The sequence below is a fragment of the Sciurus vulgaris genome, assembly GCF_902686455.1.
Source record: "Sciurus vulgaris genome assembly, chromosome: 13".
Classification (NCBI taxonomy): Eukaryota; Metazoa; Chordata; class Mammalia; order Rodentia; family Sciuridae; genus Sciurus; species Sciurus vulgaris.
Genome location: NC_136474.1, coordinates 58,224,090 through 58,236,226, shown reverse-complemented (window position 1 = coordinate 58,236,226; position 12,137 = coordinate 58,224,090). Strand labels below are relative to the sequence as shown.

The window sequence follows — 12,137 nt, the reverse complement described above, 5'->3', positions numbered from 1 at the left end:
CCACTCTTGTTTTGATAGTTAAAATATTGTGAATTTTGCTCTTTTGAAACTGAAACTGGAGGGGCAGATTAAAGTATAAATAAATGGTTAGGTTATCTCTGATGTCTTTCACAACGTCAAGGATTATATCTCCGTAAACACTAGCTTAGTCATTTGTTTAAACTCATATAAATGTGTCTCTTTCATAATTGAGGTTTTTCATGTCTCTAGATAACTTCCCTTTTTTCTGTAATTTGCCTTTCAAACTGTATACATGGAAGACTGAGAAAATCACATATTCCTGTTGATTCTTATTGATAGCTACAAATATTTAATAATTGAAGGAAAGTAAGGTTTTTAAAAATATTGTAATTTAAAGTACATTTTAATTTAGAAATATAGTAGGAGATTAATGACCACTAAATTTGTTTAAAAGGTGTTTCCAGAGATACAAAAAAGACTTATGCTAGAAGACAATTTGTTCTAGATAGATACATCATTGGATACCCATAGGATAAATGTATGGGAATGGCAAGTGAAGACTGATAGAGAGAAGAGGGAATGAAAGACTATCCTGAATTCAGAATTCTTAGCTAGAACATGTGTAATGGGAAATACTGATAGTCATTGCTATATGATTCAAATCCTATGAGGGTTTCTTCTGTCATCTGCCCTTTTGCCATACCAATTGTGACAGTTTCTAGTAGCATTGGAAGGTCACAGGAATGGTTTATAAGCTTATTTTTGTATCACTGCCTGAAAAGAGTCATTTTTTAAGCACTTCATGTAGATTACACTTAAACATATACACAGACATAAAGATATATATTGTATTCAACTTTTTAATGGCACATATGTCTTTAAAAAAGAATCAGATGAATATGTTCAAGGGAAGGAGACTCCATTCCATTCCACTTTCTGCCTATTAATTTGACCTCTTGATGTTGATGTCATATGAGATAAACATAGTACCTTTTATAAACTTTACTAGAAAATAGAAACAGTTTACAGGTTTTTTTTTTTTTTTTTTCTAAAGTAAATGGTTTATTCAGGATATTGGGAAATTATGAAGTACCAATGTAAAAATCTCTCCTGGAATGTCTTAATTCCATTTCCTGTTAGCTTTTCAGAGAGAAGAGGGAATGTCAGAATTTCAATCTAACTTTCTGATATCAAAACTGGAAGAGAGTTTGCTTAGGTACCAAATGAATTTGTGTTTAATCATACTATTAAAGTTAATAAGTCCCGTGGTTCAAAAGTTGTATTGTAGTTAATTTTTTCTTCTTGATTTCATTGAGGCAAACCAAATATCCAAAAATAATTTTGTTTTGAATATTACGAATTTTGTCTATTATTAAAATTATTTTGCAACAGATCTACTTGATTGGCTCTAATATTGAAAACAGCCTGAGTTCTCAGGCTCATGACAAGAAGAACTGGATGAAGAGGTTGGCTAGGTAAAAGTCTGATGGAATGGAGAGGTGAAAGAGCCAGTCTGGGTTTCAGGACTATCTGTAGGTGATCCCCGAAATAGATGGTTTCCATATAAATGTGTTCCTGTATGGAGCCATGACAGCAGTGGTAGGAACAGCAGGGAGGAAAGAAGACCTGGCAAGCCCCTGGCTTTGTTTTCATGTAATGGCATGGCTAAATCTAAAGATTAGGTAAAATTCAAAAGTTGGCAATGTGTGAGAATTTTAGTATTTTTAAAAGAATATCAAATAGGAGAATATTTTCACCTAACTGGAAGTGCTACCATAATTAATAGTATTTCTGTGGACCACCTGACGCAAAAGGAAAACTCTGATTAAATGTGCAGCATGAGCTAGGCATGGTGGCACATGCCTGTAATCCCATCGGTTTAGGTGGCTGAGACACGAGGATGGTGAGTTTGAAACCAGCCTCAGCAACTAAGCCAGACCCTGTCTCACAAAAAAAAAAAAAAAAAGATCTGGGGATATAGGTCAGTGATAGAGTGCCTCTGGGTTCAGTCCCCAGTACTGCAAAAAATAAAAATAAAACGTGTAGCTCAAGCACAGATATTTATTATTTGTCCCCTTCTAAAACCCAGGAAAATGAAGTGAGGAGCAAATGTTATAAAGACCCTTAAAAACAAATAGAAGGGGAGAGGAGATGACAGAACAGGAATGATATTCAGAGATGTCTGGAATAAATTCTAGAAATTTCATCCGTAATCTGTCAGATTTTCAGCAGAATAGGGCTACAGTGGGAACAAGATGCCAGTACTAAAAATAGGTTTGATGAAGTCAAAATCCCCAAGGTAACCCCAAGTCCCTCCCACACTAGGCTTTTGCATGTTTACTGGCTGCACTTAGGTCTTGCATATGGGAGGATTCTTCCCTGAAAAAATGACCTCCCAAGAAAGAATCTATAGACACATTTGGGGACCTTCAAATGAAACAGGCTCTCTTCTGATCACCCTGCAGTGAAATTAGCCACTCAACAAGCCACTTTCATGCCTCCAAACTTCCCACTTTCCTCCTAAATGAGGACCAGCAACCAAGCAAGAGGCCTGTGAGGAATGTCTGCATTGTGACTCTCGGGAGCAAACTGCTCCTGGAAAAAAATGCCATCCAGGAATCAGAAGAAAAGTTCCTTAATTGCTTGTGTGAGATCAGGGAACAGAGGATATTTGCTAGTTATTTTTAATTAATATATATCGATATTATTTTATACTAATGAATTTTTTAAAAGAAGCAGTCAGAATATGCAAACTCTTCCTTTGGAAACTAAAAATATTGCAGAAATAAATAAAGTCAGTGCAATGATTATCTAGCTAAAGATGAGAAACTTTCCCAGAAAGTAAAATTTTCAAAAGGAGAGGCAGAAAGGAAAGAAACAATTGGAAAAAGGGGGGAAAAAAAGTGTCTTCAAGGTTCAACATTTGAGTAATAGGCTGGACAAGAAAGAAATGAATAAAGGTGAATTTTTTTTTTTTTTTAAAGGAAGAGGAAACTGATAGGTTGCAGGATGTGTTTCACCATATTGGTAGGGTTTTTGTGCTTTGGATAAGCAAGAATTAGTGATAGTTAACTTAAAAAACAAAGCAATTGTAAAAGTAAGGCAATTGCTTACTTATGGCAAAGGAAAGGATATATAACCCACTTGGCTCCACTAGCTGTATGGTATAAACACTGAATATTGATTGTAATTCCCAGACTATCCTAGAACCAGAGCAGGGGCATGGAGGAAGGTGAATGTGGGGTGGGAGTGAAGGTACATCACAAGCCTCCCACATAATAGGAAATCAGTAAATGTTACATACAAGCCATTCATATTCCGGAGCATAAAGACAGGTAACAGACTGTGCAAAGAGTTAAAAATGCATACCTCTAGGGAGCAGGAGCCAGTTTGGGAGGTTTTCTTTTATTAATTATAAGTTTTAGTATTGCTGTAGTTTGAATCTTAAGTGCCTCTCAAAAATACTTGGTTCCTAAGGCAGTGCTTTTGGGAGATGGTGATTAAGAGGCAGGGCCTAGCTGGAGGGATTTAGGTCATTGGGAGTGGGGGAGGTATTTAGGTCACTGGGAGTCCCCTTTAAGGGGACTGTGTGATTCTGACCACAAGTTAAACAGCTTTGCTACACCATTGCACTCCTGTCATGATGAGAAACGGGGCCAATCAATCATGGATAGAAACCTCCAAAACTGAGCCAAAATAAACCTTTTCTCTTTACATACTGATGAGCTCAAGTATTTGTTATAGTAGCAGAGGGTAACAAAGCTTGCCACATCCAGTTTTGACGTAACATACAAATGTCACAGTATAAGGAATGTAAACTGTGTGATTGGGCAGTTTGAGGGTAGCCGACGACTTCTTCTACTCAGGTTTGGTTTGGTGATGGTACATTCTCTGTAGTACCAGAGCCCTGCACTTGGTTTAATGCTCTGCTATTGCAGTTCTGAAATTCTTAAGTTAGAAACAAGGGGCCCTACATGTTCATTTTGCTGTGAGCCCTGCAAATTATGTAGTCAGGTCTGCTTCTGATGGATACATTGTTTGGGATTTGGCCTGAGTGAGGTTACTGCTCCTTCCTTTGACCATGACCTTGTAGTGGTCTGTTGTTTTGTCAGATATTGACAAAGACTGGAATAAACTGACATTTCTCTCAAAGGAATCCGGAAGTCATATGTTGCATGGATACCCTAGAAAGTTGTTCTGAATCTTTCATTGGTTACTTCTGTGTCCTAATTGGCGTTTGAAATGGCGTTTTAAATTCTGAACTATGTGCTTCATGAAATGGTTTTCACAGGAAAAGAATATCAGTACATGGAAAACTAAGCTTGCTCACCCTTTTAGGGGAAGGAGGAAGCTCAGACTGTCATCCAGATTGGCTTCTTCATGGTGACCCTCAGCAGTGAAGGGACTGGACCCCTCCCCACAACCAGCAATGAGGACACAAAGCCTAAAATCTGGCCTTCTAACTACCCAGGGTTCGCTTGACTTCTCGTTGTGAGCAGTGTCCCCTACAGGCAGTTCTTTCTTGGCTGGTAACCTCATGGTAGACTGCACAGGGAAGGTTAGGATCTCTGTGTGCTACTCAGGGGCCTCTACTGTCCCCTTCTTGCACTGGCAGAATGAGCCTGTGGCCTTTCTGCTGCAGATCTCCACATACCCAGGCCAGAGTAGCTTAGGCCTCTGCATAGGGGTGGTGTGTCATTCAAGCTCAGTGGTGGGGGTTCTGCTGAGTGTGTCACTTGGGGAGTAGGGAGAGGACAGGGAGTGCCAACTGAGAGATAAAGACTTGTCACCATCAAGGCAGAGCAGGCAAGTTTTCTGGTTTGATCAGTAAGTTGATTTAAAAGTCAGTTGCCAAAGAGGAACCTTAAAATTTTTTAAAGCAGTAATACAGTCACAAAAATTATGTCGCTCCCCAGAATGTTGTATTTGAAAGACACTGCTCATTTGGATTTAAGTGTTCTGCTGTATTTCTTATATCAGTTATAGCCATGTCCTTTTTATTCATTAAAATTATTGAAGATTGCAGCACCCCAGAGATGACTATGTTTAGTATAAAGAAGTAGGTGAAACATTTTTTCTTTTCTATATTTTGGATAAAGTCATTTTGCAAAGGATGAAAGCTTCCATGCAGGTAATATTAATTGTGGCATGCCGTAAAGTGCTGGGTAAAACTGATGAAACAACCCAACCCCTGCTGCACTGTCTGTAATGGCTTTTCTTGATACCCAGTCAGGTCTCATGCCCAGCACTGCCTAGACCCAGGAATAGAGGGTGGAGTGAGATAACATGTCTGCCTCTGTCTTCTGGCTCCCAGTCCAGGGAGGGAGGGATACAGTTACATAGTTGCACATCGAGATAAAGGCTGTAAGTGAAAAGTTCAAGGTGTCCTGGGGTTTAAATGGAAACGCTAATTTAGGTTGAGTTCAGCACAAATCTCTTTGAGGAAATGACTTATAAGTTGGATCCTGAATGATTTGTAAGGAGAAAGAGAATTGCAAGCACCAGGAAACAAGTATGTGACAGAAGGACAGGAAGCAACAGCAGGCCCTGCATGAAAGGAATCAGAAGAGGCTCAGTGTCCCTCTCAGGAGTGTTGTCATGTGGGATTCTGCTTCAAAGGCAGTGAAGGACAGAGAAGTTAGGACCAAAAACTCTATTAAGGATGTTCCTTTTAAAATTACATGGGGTTGGGGATATAACTCAGTGGTAGTGTGCTTGGCAAGCATGTGTGAAGCCCTGGGTTTGATCCCCCAGCAACACACACACACACACACACACACACACAGAGGGGAGAGAAAGAATCCATTGATGGTTGGGGTCTGATTTAACAAATCTTAGATATTCAAATATCTTCATAATGACTATTCCCATAGAAGGTTATTTTCACGCTTTACTGAAGATTTTGACTAAATCAGATCGGCATGGGTCCAAATCCTGGTTCTGTTCGTTGCTCATTGTGTGAAGCAAATGACTTCAGTCCAGGGAATCCCAGCTTTCTTACTTGCAAATTGGCATGATAATCCCATGTGCTATAGGGAGATTAAGGCACGTATAATGCCTTGGGCAGTATCTTAGATGCAGCACATTCTCAGTAGATGATCCTGGTGGGAGTAGTAGAAATTGTTGTAATTATGTATTTGAAGACTTTAAACAGTATTTGAGGACTTTAAAGAGTGGACAGAGGAGCACAGAATAATAAACTATCGTCATTAAATAGGAAAAAGATAAAAGAATTCATTACAAAAATTAAAGAGAGGAATCAAAAATTACATTTATTTAATTATCTTGTAATAGAAAAACTTTTCAAAAAGCATAGCAGTAAAATTTGAATAGATTCACTCCTTTTCCTCCTGGGTATTTTTATTTTGTGGGATTATAAGATTTAACAGCTTATATGTAAGAGTTTAGAAAGCTAACTAACTTGGAAGATTAGTGGGAATGATCATTATGTGAAAATCCCTGATATATAATTATCAGTGCGTTTTGGATTATTCACTTTCTTGAGAAAAGTTTTTGGAAACTAACTTTTTTTAAATTAGGAAAACATTGCTAACCTGACCTGCTTCATGGTGATTCATTCTTTTCCCATTTTGCTCCTTAAAACAAACTGAGAAGCCAGATGTTTAGTTGTCCAGGATGAAAGCCGTTTCCTTAGAAATCTGAATGAAAAGAAAAACTGCTTCTCTGGAATGACAAGGTCTGTTGAGAAGGTGATCATGACCTGATTCAGCAGCAGACTGTGGTTGTAAGAATGTTGCTCATGGCAACAAAGAGCACTTGTAGATATATTAATTTTCTAAAATAAGCCTTCTCTAATAAGTGTGTATGGAATTTTCCTGTTCTACTGTGCTGAGTGTTCTTTATTTTTCAGTGATTGTGTTGACCTAAATAATATTCCGTTCAGTAGACTTGTAAGCTTTAGAACACTTGTATCTATTTAAAAATCTGCCCCCCCCACCCCTTTTTTGTGGTGGTACTGGGGATTGAACTGAGGGGCACTTTACTACTGAACTTTACCATTCCCAGCCATTTTCTGTTTTTTTTGAGACAGTATCTTGCTGAGTTGCTGAGGCTGCTCTCAAACTTGGGATCCTCCTGCCACCACCTCCTGATTTGGTAGGATTATAGGCATGCACTATGGTGCCCAACTTCCCTTTTAAAAAAAAAAAAAAAAAACATTATTTTTCACTTTTCATTTGTTAGCACTCAATTTTGTTAAATCAAATTTGCAGGTATCCAGGTACTAGAGGAAAAAGAAAAAAGGCCGTAGTTTCCCTATCATTTATAAATGGCAAAAGAAAGTCAGTAATTTTTATTGTTATTATTTTAAAAGATAAAAATGAAATAAGGATCCAGACATGTAGCTCAATGCTAGTATGCACAAGGCCCTGGGTTTAATCCCCAACACTGCCAAAAAAAATAAATAAAAAAAATAAAAAAAGGAAAAGAAATGAATTTCTATTATGTATATATGTATGTATGTATGTTGATTTTTTTGTTTCCCCTTATTGTTAGTAACTTAAACATTGAGCATAAAGCTCTGAAACATAACGTGTAAAACTAGCAATTTGATCACTTTCCTCTGTTCTTGATTTTATAAATTCATGAATAATTAGCAGAGATCCAAACAAAATTTATTTTCCAAAGATGAAAACCTTGTCAAAAAAGAAAATTTTACTTTTTACTGAAAAATAGAGTTGTAGGCGTCATTATTATGTTCTTTACCGTAGACTTCTTACTTTCAGACGAGATCGGGTGCGTTCAGGGTGGTATGGCCGTAGACAACTTCTTACTTTCAAAGTTTTGAAAGGAAGTTGGTTATAGGTATGTAAAAATCATGTAATCACTAGATTGTTTTGCAAAAAGACTACCATAGGTAGACATAAGCCCTTTAATTTAAAAAAAAAAAATTTTTAGTTGTCAATGGACATTTATTTATTCATTTATTTATGTGTGGTGCTGAGGATCGAACCCAGGGCCTCACACATGGTAGGCAAGCACTCTATTTCTGAGCTACAACTCGGGGCCTGAGCTCTTTAATATTGATAATGATCATAAAACTTCTAAAATTTTTTCTTCCTTCTGGCATTCCCACTTGTTATTCTTTTAATAGTCTATAAAGTTCATTTTGTTTGTGAAATTTTCTGGAACAGAGTCTCTTGACTCAGTAATCTGTATGTTAATTTGATCACCAGGCAAATGCAGTAGCTGCTTCTGTCACTCCCTTTTCACTTATTTTGCTTTCTAATTTCATTTAATTTTCTGATTTCTCACAAAACATTCATTAAACACAGTGAAGAGTAAAATACTGGAGGGAGGTCAAAGGAGTAGAACCCTGAATGCGGCTGTGCTTTGTGACCTCAGGCACATCATTTAACCTCTCAGGGCCAAGTAAGCCAATCAGTTGAGGGAATTGAATTCTGCCCTCTCCGATGTCTCCTCGAGCCCAGTCTGGATGATCCAAATATCTATTCTGCTTTTGTGGAGGTTTAGAGAGGGTGATAACTCATTTCTCTCCTCACTTCAATGTGTTATTAAGGTTTTAAAGTTTGTGTTATAGATAGAAAAGAAACAAGACTTCATTTGGGGATAATTCCAGTGGTAATTCAGAGTTAAGTTTGGATTCTCCCAGGTGAACCACAGTTCTAGTCATAGCTCTCTCTCCTTTGTCTTAATGGCACTGAAGTAAAACATACTGCATAATATAGTTGTCTTAAACTTGGCTACTCTATGAATATTCATGATTTTTCATACTTTCAAACTAAGTTATTAATGTTTAGAAGTATATTAAAATCCGTGAATACCTTTTCGTAATCCTTGCCTGATCTTACTTTGCTTATGTTATTATATAACGTGTCTGCCGTTAATTTGGAATTTCCATGTACGAAATGGGAAGCATAAATATGGAGCAGACAAGGCACAAACTCTGGCGCTGAATTAGTTTTTCATTTTTACTGCACCCTTGTAATACCAATGAATTTGTCAGTTTAAATTATCAAGATGATCTACCTGTCTTTTCTGTGGTTCCTTTGGCTTTGCTAATATTCATCAGTTAACACTGACCAAAGAGATATTTTTTATTAGCTATCATTTGTTTCTAAATAGTCAAGTTATTCATAAAAGATTTTATAATCCTAAAGTTATAACTTTATTTTCTTGACTTCGAGAGTTTGAGTTCTTCCTTCTCCTTTTTATTCTTCTATTCACTCCCGCATTTTTTTTTTTCCCAAACTTCTCTTGATTTTAAGTCATAAAGTTCCCAGGTTCATTTGCAGTAATTCCACACACACAGAACAGCACAGAATTATTTCATGAAGTACCTTAGCGTCTCCTTGCCAAAGGTGATGTGATTTCAGTGTGCTAAAATAATTGATAATCTTTTCTCCTTCTGGGACTCAAATTTGGGCAAACGATGTTATTTTCAATGTACTTGTATCTGATGTAACTCAGAAGTAGAAGTCTGTCATTCAGGAAGGTCCTGTTGTAATCAAATCAAGAAATTCAATTGTTTCTGAACTTACTTGATGACTTAAGGTGCAACAAATCCTTTTAACACTTAAAATTGCACTAAGGTTATAAAAAAAAAAAAAAAGGTATACTCTAAAAAACATAGCTAGCACATACATATGTAATATCTTAAGACCAGCTGGAAGTTGAGGAGTTACCACCCTTACTGGAAGTTTGTCACTAAGAAATAAAAGTAGCATTTAGACCTTCTCTGATGCAACATCACTGTTTATCTCCCACACAGAAAATATGTGGCCCACAAAGCCATTCAAAAGATAATTGTTGGGGAAAAAAAGTTTCAGGTTTTATTATTGCCTGTTTAGAACTTTTTTTTTTTTTTAATACATTTCTTATTGTGGGGACATTTTAAAAATATTAATGTAACAAAATACAGTTAAAGTCACACATTGTGGCACATGCCTGTAATCCTAGCCGCTCAAGAGGCTGAGTGAGGCAGGAGGATCAAAGCCAACCTCAGCAACTTAGCAAGACCCTGTCACTAAATAAAGTACTTTTAGAAGTGGGCTGGGGATGTGATTCAGTGGTTAAGGGCCCCTGGGTTCTATCCCAGTACCAAATATAAATAAATAAATAAATAAATAAATAAATAAATAAATAAATAAATAAATAAATAAATAAAAGTCGACGATGAAAGATAGTACTTATGGTTTCTCATTCTAAATAGGAAATCACTAACCTTTATCTCCATATTAACATCTGTCTCTTCTAAAAATTCAGTCCTGTAGCCATCTAGATGGAGTACAGAAATTTTCAGTGGAAAGATTTAGTGTGGGGTGGTCTCGTTAATTAAAAAAAAAATTGACTTGTTTGTTTATTTATAGTTTTAAGTACCTTTCCATTTTCAGTTTGTACCACTTGGATCTTAGTAGCAGCTTTAGAAGGAAGTTGCTGGGAAACCCTCTGCCTGTGGCCATAGCTAGGGAGATTCCCTTGTATCGCCAGAGGGGCCTGGAATTCTCTCCCCTGTTCTTCCAAACCTCCTTCTCTGGAGAGTCTTGCCTTTCCTGGTAATCATACATGTTCTAGGTCTGAGGTACACCGGCTTGCATCAGCCCTCACCAGCCTGCCCCAAGCCCCTTGTTCTCTTACTCCTCCGCTTTCCACTGCATTCCCTCCAGGTTCCCATTCCACTTATCCCCAAGCCTGGCTCTACCTCCTTAACCATGTCCCTCTTAGAGGCCACCCCTAGCCCTTCCTGTATCCTGTACCTACCATAAGTCTTTAAAAGAAAGGGGCTGTGAAAACTGTGGACTCACAGGGAGGGACAGGATTTCCGACTCACAGCAACACAGAAAGAGGGCACCCACCTGGGGTTGACCATGGGTGCCTTCTCCCAGTGTTCTGCAGAACTCCTGGCCCTGTCTTAGTATTATGTATTAAATCAGGTTTTGTGCACTGATCTGGCAACTTAGTCCCCAATTGTAATCTTGTGTCCCTAAGAAAATGTTAAATTTTTGAAGAACTAATCGTGAACTTTTGGAATCCCATTCCTTGGTAGGTGGGGGGCTGCCTGTTTTCTGATGAAGTTGTAGCCTGCAGCTGCTCACAGGGGCTTTGTTTGGGTTTGGAGATGGGGGAAAGAGGGCTTGTTTGTTTGCTTGAACATGGAGAATTTCTAAGTCTGAAAGCTCTTTATAATTTTAATTTATATTCTTCTATTAAAGTTTGGGCATTTTACATGTAATGAATTTGTACAGAAAAAGACATGTATTCCATAAAAAAAGATATGTAATTCCATAAATCTACATATCAACAGCTGTGTACCTCTGTGAAAGAAAAGATTCCTTTTCACAGGCCTTTTTTTATGGCATGAAAACTAATATTTTAATCCATCTTTTCAAAGAATGTACTGAGAAATTGAATGTAGGGTAGCTGGTATGACTTTAGAAGTATGGTATAAGTCATGTCAAACAAAATTTGTGGTTTTTGTTTGTTTGTTTGTTTGTTTTTCCTGTAATGATGTCTTCAGTTCAGGTATGTGTTATTTTAAGTAAATAAGTAAGGGGATGTGTCATTTTAGAGATATTTACTTTCATTTTTCAGAATATGACTTAAATTATTTACTCACCAGGGCACTAGGACATTGAGTGTTGAAGATCATTGCACTTCTCTGGGTTGTGGGGTGTACTAAACTATACGAAATATATACTCAGGAACGTGGCCGGATTGTGCGAAGTTCTCTATCATGCACTCCCTTTAACATACAGTCGGCTGCTCTTCCTGGAAAATGTATTATTTATATCTGAGTTAAGCGAGGGCCAAGAACTGTCATTGTTGTTCCTCTGCTTGCATCAGTAGTTTTACATAAGCCCTCTCCACTGATACACTTGAGTCAGATTAATGAGTAATAAATCTAAAGATAACCTTTTAAAACAATTGGAGAGCCCAGAAAGTGAATTTACAATTGTGATTTATAAGTTTGTGACTAAGGCACTGAAATGCATTTCATAGGGTACCTCAAGTATTCTTTTGTAGTTTAACACGATCAAATGGAAATTACTTCCCAGTTCCATCAGCATAGCATCATTAATTACTTTTAAACTCCTAAGAAGTAATGTAAAGAAATACAGCAGTGCATCATAAAAATAGGAACTGGAAGTTTAACCAAAGGACTGAGAAATTAAGATACAGATTGCTAGATAAATTTT

The 12,137-nt window shown here is 37.3% G+C and overlaps 1 protein-coding gene across 3 annotated transcripts in view; it reads left to right on the top strand.

Annotated features, from left to right (window-relative positions):
* Window positions 1–12,137, top strand: part of GAREM1 (GRB2 associated regulator of MAPK1 subtype 1) — a 181,990-nt gene that overhangs the window by 94,608 nt on the left and 75,245 nt on the right. The gene's annotated exons all lie outside the window — the stretch shown is intronic.